This window comes from Pituophis catenifer, unplaced genomic scaffold, assembly GCF_029215685.1.
Source record: "Pituophis catenifer annectens isolate HBS135680 unplaced genomic scaffold, rPitCat1.0.hap2 SCAF_1, whole genome shotgun sequence".
In the NCBI taxonomy this organism is placed as follows: domain Eukaryota; kingdom Metazoa; phylum Chordata; class Lepidosauria; order Squamata; family Colubridae; genus Pituophis; species Pituophis catenifer.
Window position 1 is genome coordinate 41,274,167 of NW_027256881.1, and position 12,557 is coordinate 41,286,723.

The 12,557-nt window shown below is 42.8% G+C and overlaps 1 protein-coding gene across 1 annotated transcript in view; it reads left to right on the plus strand.

Annotated features, from left to right (window-relative positions):
- SRBD1 (S1 RNA binding domain 1) overlaps positions 1-12,557 on the plus strand; it is a 147,818-nt gene that overhangs the window by 130,718 nt on the left and 4,543 nt on the right. The window lies entirely within an intron of this gene.

Genomic DNA, 12,557 nt, shown 5'->3' on the forward strand with positions numbered 1-12,557 from the left:
TATCAAACATGGTCATTTGTTGACAGATCTATTTGCCTATTTGTTGAATAGACCTATACAATTCAAACTTCTGGAAATAGCGATTTTTTATTCATCCCAATTGATGTTCAAGCCTATTCATGATCTTTAAAAACTGTAACATGAACAGGAATTTCCTTTTATTATTGAAGCTTCAGCAAATTCATTTAGAATGAAGGTAACATCATGAATTATGAAAATAAATACTAACGTACAGATTACAATGACTGTCCAAAATATGATGAATGCTGACATTTGCATGAGAATATTGACACTCTCAAGTAAAGTTTTCAAAGTTGGAGTCCTTTAATAACTTACTTAAAATAAACACCAGCAGTGTTATGTGTCTAGTGTTACATTCCTAAGAATTAACTTCTGTATCTGCTATTGAAAAGTTAGCTCTGTTTGATTCAATAGGGCTTACGTCTATATAATAGCAAGTAGAATTGTAGCCTAAGTATCTAAAACATGCATCAATGAATTTTTCAATATACTTAATTATGAACGTCAGCCAAAATGGGAAGGTGAGAGAGAATGCCACGTATTTTCTCTATTATTGCATTTTCATCTGTATTAATAAAATTAGAATATTTCTTGAGTATTCGAGAAAAAGATTTTACTATTTAACTTCTAACACTGATCTTTTAATTTGTACTTCGGCATTTAACATATGCTTTCATAAACTTTAAATATTTATTTGCATAGTATGTCTTAATTTTGTGCATGTGTGCATTTTTTATCAAATAGTTTGAAAATAAATTATTAAATGTAATTTATTATTAGCAATCGCCTACAAATAAAAATGTCTTGTAAAAAAAGGGATAGTTATTTATTATCATTCCTATCATTTGCTTTTAAAATACTGCAGGCTGGAAGCTCTCCATTAGTGTTCTTTTGTCGACTCCAGTATACCAGTTGTTCCACCCAACAAAAAATAAATGAAGACAGAGAGAAATAGTTTCTTATAGCATTGTTCTTCCTTCCACATAGCATAGCATAGCATAGCATAGCATAGCATAGCATAGCATAGCATAGCATAGCATAGCATAGCATAGCATAGCATAGCATAGCATAGCATAGCATAGCATAGCCTAATGATACTATGCTGTTATTCCATTTTCTGTGACCTTGATATAACTGCGGATGTTTCTCTATACCCAAAAGGATTTGCTTGTTCCTAGCAATGACATTTAAAAATAGAGGTGGTCAATATGCATTACCGCTGAGATGGAGTTTTGTCTTTAATATTGATTTCTCTTCCAAGTGCCCTCCAAGGCTGTTTATTTGGATGAAAATGAGCCATGAAAGGGAAGGAAGGAAAGGAAGGAAGGAAGGAAGGAAGGAAGGAAGGAAGGAAGGAAGGAAGGAAGGGCTTTCTCTTAAGAACACAGTTGATATGGAAATGACTATATCATATCCTATATCTCTAAATCAGATGTAGCTCTAAAAGTGTACAGCAAAGTGGAATTGTTTCTTTGAGTATAAATTTATAAGATTGAGTGTAAATTCTAAGCTTGGCTGTTGGATTTTTCCACAGACTTTCATTCTCCTTCATAGATGGGCAAATTGGTTAGAAACAACCAGGGCACTATTTCCCAACATTTTTAGTTTACTGCAATAAATTGAAATTTTGCCATGAAAAAATATCAACACATAACAAGGAAAGAGCTCTTAAATCAAATATAATTTGCCATTAACTTAATAAAGGTAAAGATTTCCCCTGTTTCATGTCCGACTCTAGGGGGCAGTGCTCATCTCCATTTTTAGAATTGTCCAAACACATTTCTGTGGTCATGTGGCCAGCATGACTATACACCAAGGCGCACGGAATGCTGTTACCTTTCCACTGAAGTGGTACCTATTTATCTGCTTGCATTTGCATGCCTTCGAACTGCTAAGTGGGCAAGAGCTGGGACAAATAACAGAAGCTCACCCCGTCCTGCAGTGTTTAAGTCTTGAACCTTCCAGCTGACAAGCTCAGCTTCTTTTACCACTGAACCACCAAACTAACCAAATCAAAGTAGATATTGTTAGCTAGGTTCCGCAAAATTGAGTTCCTTAAAGCAATACTAACAGTTAACTCAGGTAATATAAATTATACTGTATTCTTACAGTTTTCCGGTTCAATGGTTATAGTAGATGAATACAGTAATTGAAGGTCCATTTGTAACTATAAGATTTTACCTGTTTATGTCCCTGCCAATAAGTTCTGTCTTGTTACAAAGCAAAAAAGGGCTTTTCCATAATAGTCTGACCTTATGGAATATTGCTCCATTTTAAGTATACCTGTTTTACCTGTTATTTTAAAATTGGTCTAAGATCTAAATGTTGCAATCCATGGCTTTTGATTTATATTGTATTATACTTACGTTTGTAACTATTTATGAGATACTTTACCTTTTTATTTATATTGGAATTAGATTTTAATTCTTTAGTATTAATTAAGTACATATATATGTCCATCAACAGACTTTGTGCTGGTAAGATGTTTGACTAGGATCTAAGAAATCTAGGTATGTATCTATTAACATTAATTGAAGTTTATTGGGTGACCTTGGCAAAGTCATTATTTCTCAGCCCAACCTCATAAGGTTTGACTCATAAACCTATAAAGCGCCATATAGGTCATATTGTCCATTCCCTCAGATGGTGAGACAAGCAAACAAGTCTATGATCTCCTTGCCTTGCACCAATGTTTTGCACCAGAGTCAATCTGGTATGCCCAACTAGAGATGACAGACCTGACAACTATATGTTGGATAGTTCTCCTTGTTGCTACCTGCAAATCCAGTGACTACTGGCCATCATGGAGCACCTCTGGCCTACAATAAAACTTTATAGAATGTAACTTTGTGTCCAAAATTCCCACATTCTGTTCAGGGGTGGGTTCTGCTTACCTTTACTACCAGTTCGCATCGTTGCCGCGCACAAATCAACTTTGATTTGCACGCACAGATCAGCTTTGATGACGTCCGGGTCAGTGGGCGGAGCCTCCCGCCAGTTTTACTAGCAGTTCTTGTGAACTGGTCCGAACTGGGGGCAACACACCACTGATTCCGTTATTATTCATCAAAATGTTCAAAGCAAACTGTTTAGCAGCTGAAAGCCTGAATTTTAACAATATTTGGGAGAAATGATTAAAGTTGGCAATGAAATGTTTTAAATAATAGTTATTTAAATAATAGCTTGATAACTATTTTAAAAAGTCTGTCCGAAGCTCTGTCAAAGTTTCTAACAGGAGTTTGAACTGTAGTGTTGTTTTTTACTTACTATTCTTCAAATGTATTTTTCCAGGGAGTTTTGAGTAAAATATAGAACCACATCAATAAAATAGCAGTCATGACCACATAAATTTGAAAGGAAAAACCCAAAATACTTTATGATTATGGTTTTTATAATTTATTTTTGCTTTTTCTTTAGTAGAAGAGCATTGTTCATTTTTAAATTACTTTTTTACATCAAAATAGAAATGGCTTCATATTTTCAATATACATTGACTTAGTTCTTAACTTATTAAAATATGTCACTTGGTAAGATATTTACACCCTCCATATCAATTAATATTTTAATGTTTTAGTTGATTAGTCTAGCTGTTAAACAGATTAAATTTCTTAACTCTAATCCATATAATTCTGAGGGTCAGAGTACAAGTAGTCCTTGATAGTAACTACAATTGAGAGTGCCAACTTTGTCATTAAGTGTAATGGTCAGGAAGTGAAACTGGGAATATACTTAACAATATTTCAGCTTTCCTTTGCTTTATAAACCTGCAAATGTCATAAATGCAGGCTATTTGCTTTTTTTGTTTGTTTTTAAGGGGGCCTACAATTTACCTCGAAGGAATGCGGTGGCTCAGTGGATAAGACGCTGAGCTTGTCGATCGAAAGGTCGGCAGTTCAGCGGTTCGAATCCCTAGTGCGGGGTGAGCTCCCGTTATTTGTCCCAGCTTCTGCCAACCTAACAGTTCGAAAGCACATAAAAAATGCAAGTAGAAAAATAGGGACCACCTTTGGTGGGAAGGTAACAACGTTCCGTGCGCCTTTGGCATTCAGTCATGCCGGCCACATGACCACGGTGATGTCTTTGGACAGCGCTGGCTCTTTGGCTTTGAAACAGAAATGAGCACTGCCCCTTAGAGTCAGGAACGACTAGCACATATGTGCGAGGGGAACCTTTACATTTACCTTTTACAATTTACCTCAGCTAATTGAATAATTTGAGAGCTATTCAAAGCTGCAGAGATCACTAAAAGCACATCGCTGCTGATTGCTGGCACTCAGAGGCCAAAAATGGGGCATGCAGAGGCCTAAAACCAATGTGCAGAGGCCAAAAATGTGATGCACAGAGGCGGCAATGTGCTTTGGCAATCCCCGCAGCCTTGAGCAGCTCTCAAACGGAGTGTTTGGAGGCTGAAAACGCCCCAAAACACAAGCCATTGTCTGTGGCAATCTCTGCAGCCAGAAAGAGGATGCGTGGAGGCTGAAGGGAGGGGGCCAGCGGGTGGGTGGGGCCACATTCAGAGTATAAGACACCCAAATTTTCAGTCTCTTTTAGGTGGGAAAAACGTGTGTCTTATACTCCGAAAAATATGGTATATGAACAAAAGCATATATTAAACTTTGGATATTGTGATGCAGAGAAATTGTTTACTGCACTTTCCTTCAAAGTCAATGACAATTCATCTGGCTAATTCTTGTTGCTTTGTAAATGACCTAGCTAATATTCAGCAGGACAGAAATAAATTTCAGAGTGATTTTGATAGCTTAGAGATACAGGCTGAAAATAGAAAAAAGTAGTGGATAAATGTGTTTTTCATTTTGAAAAAAGAAATCAAATGCCTTGAGAAATGATAACTGGAAGAGATACAGCAGTCTTCAAATAACTGAAGAGGTGTCATATTGTGTACAATGTGTACCAGGCTTTTTTTTGTTCTTATTGTTGCTATTCCTGCTGCTGTCCCAAAGTACAGGACACAGATTAATGGATTTCAGTTAAAGGAAGGCAGATCTGAATCAATTTTAGATCATGTGGAAATTGGGATCGTAGAAAACACCCAGGAGCATAGAAGAGTCCAAAGGCAGATGCAAGAATAAATGTGATAAATGTATTTATTCATATAACAAAACATATTAACTATATACAAAGGCTGTCTTAATATCCATTAGGGTAGGGGGCACACAGCGTGTGTGACTACCCCTATCAAAGATCATGTCTCATGGAGAACAAACGTAAAAGAGAGCATGGTGGAAAGGTTAGAAGGGGTTTTATACTCAGTGTAAGCCCCTCCTCTCCACATAGGGGTGGGGGCACTTTCTGCCTCCACTAGTGTCTGTATGATATATGTGCCAATGGCTTGCAAATACTTGACAGTTCCCCTCCTTGCGAGCCAATGGCATGCAAATATACAAATGCAATGCACAACAGATTTTACCCTGTGAGACATAACTTTTTACACAGATCTTTGTGCCTATCTGCTGGTAGAGGTTTTGTGAAAATATCAGCTGTTTGATATTTGGTCTGACAATGTGATAAAGATATAAACCCCATCTCTACTAGTTGCCTAACATTTTGATAGCGGATATCGATATGTCTGGACCTTTTTCCCACCGCATAGGCTTTGGCAATGCCTATGGCCCCGGTGTTGTCTTCTATAATTTGGATGGGCAAAGTCGGTGGTGTCCAGATGCTAGAAATTAAGGCATCAAACCATATCAGATCGTTCCCTGCCTCTGATAAGCATGCATATTCGGCCTCAGCGGTGGAGCACGAAACAAATTTCTGTTGCCCCACATGCCAATGGATGGGTGCCTCATTTAATAGTACCAAGAAGCCCGAAGTACTCCTACGTGTCTTGGTATCTCCGGCCCAGTCCGCATCTGCGAAGCATTTTAATTGGGCCTTGTCTCTATTCTCAGGTTCCAAGCGAAGCACGTAATCTGCTGTGGTCTTGAGATACCTTAATAGCTTTTTAATGGCTAACCAGTGGAACTGGGTAGGATGTTCCACTTGTCTAGATAGCAGGTTTACGGCCAGGGCAATATCTGGACGGCTCCAGTTACTTATATATAGTAATGAGCCAATCACTGACCTAAATAGAGTATTATTTTGGAACTCTGGGCTATCCTTGTGTGCCAATCCATAATAGTCGGTCTGCATTGGGATAGCCGTTGGCTTGCTATCTTCCATTTTACATTTCACCAAGAGTTCCTCTATCTTTTCCTTTTGTGAGAGAGCAAAGCCTTTTGGTGTAGTGATGATTTGTACGCCTAGGTACTTGTCCACATATCCTAAAGACTTTAGAGTGAACTTTTTTTGTAGGGTCCTGGCAAATATAATACTTCCCCCCTTGTCAGGCCCTATATATAAAAGATCATCGACATACACTAGGACTTTCTCCAGCCCCCCTTTGGTATCCCTTGTGAAGGTACATTTATCAGCTGGAGATGGATGGAAACCCAGTGATTTGAGAGTTTTAGTCAGGCATTTGTACCACAGTCTGCCTGATTGTTTGAGGCCGTACAAACTTTTCTTCAGAAGCCAGGTGTGGCCTTCCTGCCGTTGAAATCCGGGGGCACCTCTGACGTAAATTTCTTGTTTTAGATGTGCGTGTAAATAAGCAGTTTGCACATCAAATTGAAAAATGTGTTCCCCATGTGCTGCTGCGGTGACCAAAGCAGCCCTCACACTTTCCGCTCTCACGGTGGGGGAGTATGTTTCATCAAAGTCCTGCAAGTAGCGCTGTGCGTAGCCTTGTGCTACCAGCCGGGCCTTATAGAGGAGTTTGTTGTTGGGCATTGGCTTGACCTTGTAGACCCAACGGGTGCCAATTGCTTTCCTCTTTTTGGGGACTTCCATGGGGATGAAGACTTTCAATTTTTTGAGACTATCCATTTCCCGCTCCATTGCCACCCTCCACCTGCGCTGTTCTTCCTCGGGAAGTTGGAGGACATCTGAGTACGTTTTAGGGGCCATGGTAACACTGTTGACCGAGGCAACACAGCCAATGTCCAACCTTTTGGGTGGCACCCCTTTATTGGAGCGTTTTGACCGTCTGGGAAATTGCCACTCACCATCATCATTGTCATCCGGAGCATCGGTGTCAGAATTGGAGCTGCCGGAGGTATCTTTCCAATCAAAATGGGGCGGGCCTCTGTCCCAGGCGCTGCGAAGATATGGTCGTTTAGGTGAGGCAGGAGGTGTGAAGTCACCCAGGGATTCCTTGTCTGAATCGTCAGAGTCAGGTAGGGATTCATCACCATCTGGATCTTCGCTGGTCAGTTGCTTGGAGTTTGTTGGTTCATCCTCTTCAGGTGGTGCTGCTTGTTCAGTGTCGCTTCTAATAGGGGAATAACCGGGTTCATTGGAATGAATTTTTGACCAATTTGACCCCTCTTCAAAGGAAGCTGATCTAGAGACAATGACAAGGTTATTTTTGTCTACAAACCTAGAGGCCTTGCTGCCGGTTGCATAACCTATAAATCTGAGCCTCCTTGATGCCTTGCCCCCCTTTCTTCTGAGGTGCTTGGGAATATGGACCCAGGCATAGGAACCAAAAATTCTCAGGTGTGAGAGGCTAGGTTTCCTTCCATGGACCAGGAAGTATGGGGTTTGGTTAATGGCACTACTCCACGTCCTGTTGACTAGATAATTAGCCATTTTGACCGCTTCTGCCCAAAAAACTTGGCTCATGTCAGCATCTGCAAGTAGGCAGTTCATGACATTCTGCAGCACTCCATTTCTCCTTTCTGAAATACCATTCTCGGACGGAGTTCGAGGGGATGATTTAAAATGGAGGATACCTCTCTCCTTCATCCACTTTTCAAAAATCTTGGATGTAAACTCAGTCCCCCTATCACTCTGCACCTGAGCGATGCACACCTTGTGTTGCGTTTGGATCTGGTTGTAAAGATATTTGAAGTTGGTAAAGACTTCAGTTTTGTCCTTTAAAATAAATACATGGCCATAACGAGAGTAATCATCTACTACCGTTAAAAAATAACGCCCCCTACCAAGGGAGGGTCTAAAAGGACCAACCAAATCCATGTGTACCAGCTGATAAGGGTACCTTGCACGACGGGAAGAGACCTTAGGTATAGCAGCAGTTTTAGATTTTGCTGCCTTACAGATGGCACATTCCAAATAGGTATTACAATTCTTTATCTTAAGCCCATCAGAAAAATCTTGCATTTTCTTAATAACCGGGAAGCTGGCATGGCCAAGCCTGCGGTGTAATATATGAGCACAATCCAAATGTAAAGGTTTACCCATGCATACTTTGTCAACCTTATGTATCTTACTATTACAAGCTTTGGTCTGTTCAGTAATGAGAGTAGGCACTGGATTAAAGGTCACCTTTGAGTTCCTCAGGGTTGGCTGAGGAGTTGTGACCTTAATGGGCTCAGCCTTAATGGCTTTGGATGTCCTAGGAGCTGGTTTAAAAGCTTCATTGGTTTTAGGTCCAGGGTCCTTGAGTTTGGACAACCTGGGGGCTGGCACAGAAGCTTTCTGCTCTATCTGGGCGTTAGCTCCCTGAGCCCTCTTGTTAGGTTTCTTGTGCCTTTTGACCTGTGCTTTTGGGGAAAAATAAGGCAAATTGTTGATTTTTACAATATCGCCAACAACACTCCCATTTTCGGAAACATAACCTCCACCCTTCTCAAAAACCAGTTTTACATTTTTATCCTCAGTCAATTTTAAGATGCTTAAAAGGTTGTTCTTGATTGAGGGAACATACAGTGCCCCTGTGACATCTCCTATACCAGGCACATTGATCACGCCTTCCCCAGTTACCTCTGCCTTGTCCCCAGTGGCAACTTTTACTGAGGACTTGAGTGGGTGTAAAACCTTAAATCGTTGCTTCGTGTTGGCTATATGCGTTGATGCACCTGAATCAAGAAGCCACAGCCCCTCAGCATCCTTTACCTGGGAGGTGTGATTGTCACTAGTGACACTACAGAATTGGTATCCTTTATGACCACCTCCCCCTCTTCCACGGCCTCTTTTATTTTTATTGTGCTTAAGTCCAGCCGTGTTGGCCCTAGAGCGAGGGCACTCCCTTTTAAAGTGACCTTGTATGCCACAGTCAAAGCAGGTGGGAAGGGTATTAATCCTTTCACTTGTGTCCTGGCGCCTCCTCTGAGGCCTAGGCCTGTGATATGCCTCCTTCATTTCTTGTTGTTCCTCATCTCTGCGTCTTAAATCTTCCTCAATAAAGCGGCCAGAAAAGTATTCTATATTTCTTTGTTCCCTAGAAACCCCTTCTAGAGAAATAATAAAGGGACTCCAGGATTTGTCTAGGGAGTTCAACATCACACTAATTAAAGTGGATTCAGAAACAGGCTCCCCCCTCTGTATAAGCTCATCCCTCATGGCTTTAAGCGTTGCCAAATGTTCCCCCATTTTGACACCAGGTCTGAGTTTATAGTTGTGGAAAATTCTTGACAATCTGCTGGTTGCAGCCATATTGTCACTATGGAACAAATTATATAGGGCAGTCCAAACTTCCTGAGCTGTGAGGCCATCTGAAAGACTGGCATACAGAGCTGTGTCTATAGAACTTAACAGGGTTGTGTAAGCTCTTTTATGCAGGAACTCAATTTCAGGGCTCCAAGGTAAAGGGGGTGGTCTTTTGATCATGTCCAGAGTATTTTCTCTTAAGAGAATTATCTGAATCTCTTTACACCATTTTTTAAAATTCTGACCACTTAAATGTAATTTTTCAAAATTATTTGGCAAAGTTACAAAATTATTGCCATTAAACTGCATGGGGAGTTGTTCAAATGGCTGAAAAGATCCTGATGTGAATGGCATTGGGATCCCTAAGCCTGGGATCGATTGCTTAGGTCTGGCTCCTTTTTGTAGTCCTTCTGTAGTTTGAAGCAACTGGGCACGTGCAGGAAATGGAGCATGCTCCAAAGCCTTTTCTTGTTGGAGCTCCGATCTCCCTCTCTGAGCTCTGAAGTCAGGTCTGGCTGGAGCCTCAGAATAGGCCCGGACATCAGCGATGTGGTGGGGAAGCCTTGGAGGAGTGGGAAGAAGGCCTGGAGGTCTTTCTGGAGACTGGAGGCCCATCAGATGAGGTCCATGGGCTGGGTAGGCCTGGAAATGTCTCTGGATCTCCTCTTCTCCATCAGAGGAGCAGGATTGCAGCTCCGGATCATCCCAGCAGGGCCGGAAAGGTGCGGGGGCCTCAGCCTGGGCCTCCCTGGAGCATTCAGTGAATGGTGAGCGCCTCTGCAGTGGGGGGTGGGAGGCTGCAGGTCCATCTGGGTTCCTCCGGGGGTGGGAGGTTGGGTTTGGGGCCCTCCTTGAGTGGGCAGCTGGGTCTGGGACCTCGGGGGGGCCAGTGGGTGGTTGCTCCATTAGTTGCAGGGCAGCGACCAGGGTCTCTATGGCCTCTTTGATGTTTGCCATGGCAGGCGGGGCCTGGCAAGGGCCTTGTGGGCTCGGAGTGGTCCTCTGGGCCGCTGGAATGCTGAACTGACTGGCTGGCGTTGTAGGCCTGGGCTGTGGAGCTGGGGAGGGCCTGGCTCGTGGTTCTGGCAAAGTGCCCAGGGGAGCAGCCATCTTGGAGGAAGTTGCCTCCGGAAGTGGCCTGGCGGCCATTTTGTTTGGCGGGAAACTGGGTGGGGGGGCAGTCTCTCTGGCGGCAGGCGCCATCTTGGAGAGATCAGGCAGGGGAGTCCTTACCGGGATGGCAGGCATCTCTGGTGCTGCCTCCTCAGGCCTCTTTCTGGCTGCTGCCCTTGTCCTCAGGAGGAAGGCGAGCGCTGCTCTGCACTCCTCTTCTGACATCTCAGCCACTTGCCTGTCCAGGCTTTCATCTTCTCTTTCTGCCCCCTCTTCGTCAGTGCTGAAGAAGCCTTCTCCAGCATCGCTTGGCTCGGCCCCTGGGATCTCTTGCTGCATCTGGGTGGCCTCTGGCTGCCAGGGTGTAGCAGGATGGAAACCCCCTTCAATGTTTTCCATCGTTGATTCAGTCTGGGGCTGCTGTGAAGTTCTCCTCCGTTGAAGGCCTCTGGTCACAACAGGGGAGCTTCTCTCACAGGTTATTTTGGAGGGCATCTCGCCTTTTCAACAGCTCCTGGAGTGGAGTTCTGCTACCATTCCCTCTGCTACCATTCTGTGGAAATTGGGATCGTAGAAAACACCCAGGAGCATAGAAGAGTCCAAAGGCAGATGCAAGAATAAATGTGATAAATGTATTTATTCATATAACAAAACATAATAACTATATACAAAGGCTGTCTTAATATCCATTAGGGTAGGGGGCACACAGCGTGTGTGACTACCCCTATCAAAGATCATGTCTCATGGAGAACAAACGTAAAAGAGAGCATGGTGGAAAGGTTAGAAGGGGTTTTATACTCAGTGTAAGCCCCTCCTCTCCACATAGGGGTGGGGGCACTTTCTGCCTCCACTAGTGTCTGTATGATATATGTGCCAATGGCTTGCAAATACTTGACAGATCAGCTTCCAATAGTAACAGTCTTTCAGCAGTGGAATCACCTACCCATAGAGGTGATGTTAAACTGGATGTGTTCAGGCTGAAGTAGAAAGGCCATCTTGCCAGGATAGTACAGAGTTTCAACTCAAATGCAAACAGCCACAGCCACTGCTGCAGGCATTTGTTCCTGGTGCCAAGTAATTATTCACGAGGTCACAATGTGACTTTGAAAGGGGAGTAGTTGCTTGTCATTCTTTGCTGAAATCCACGCACAAAGGTGTCCCTAAACTTTTCCCAAATAATTCATTTTGCATTGGGAAGGTTGCTTAACATTTGCCAGAGACAAACGCTAGGGAATGCACCAGAGTTGGAGCCATAAAAGTAAAAATATAAGGGTAGTATGTAACAATGAGATGGGCAGCATAGAAATGTAATAATAAAAAATCAGAGCAAGAGGAGCCACCTATTCTTCCTTCTTCCTCACTGAGAGTGAAACCTTTAGAAATATGTGGAGTGGAATCCTTTGATACAGAGCCATATGGACTCTTAACATCCCCCTCAGCAAGGCAGAAGCAACACAGTAGTAAAGCTTTAGCCCTTTTCTGCCTCCATTGCACTTATCCTCTGCAGTGTAGGGCAGTGGCAGAGGGTACGTTAGCATGGTCTTATTAATGGGAGAAGACTATTGCCTAATTTTACAACTGAGGAGGACTAAAGATTCTAGGCATGCCTTGGAATGAAATCCATTGAATCTATAGGATTTATTGGCCCATCTCATCCATGCTGGCAGAGGAGGCATACTGCGGGCCCTGTCGGCCAGGATATTCCAGCTGAGGGGGAGGTCCAGGAGAAGAGCCTTCTCGGCCATTGTGAGAGCCCTCTAGAACATCTTAAACCCCCCTCCCGAGGTGAGCACAGCTCCAACCTCCTGATCTTCTGTAAGAGTTTAAATACCTGGCTCTGCCATTTGTCTTGGGATAAAGAAGGGCTTTATGTTGGGTGGGGGGGGGGGGCTTGATCAACAACAGATTCCATCCTGCTCCCCTCTCATCATATTCCCTCTCCCTTTTTAAAAGGTTAATTTTAAGTAGGT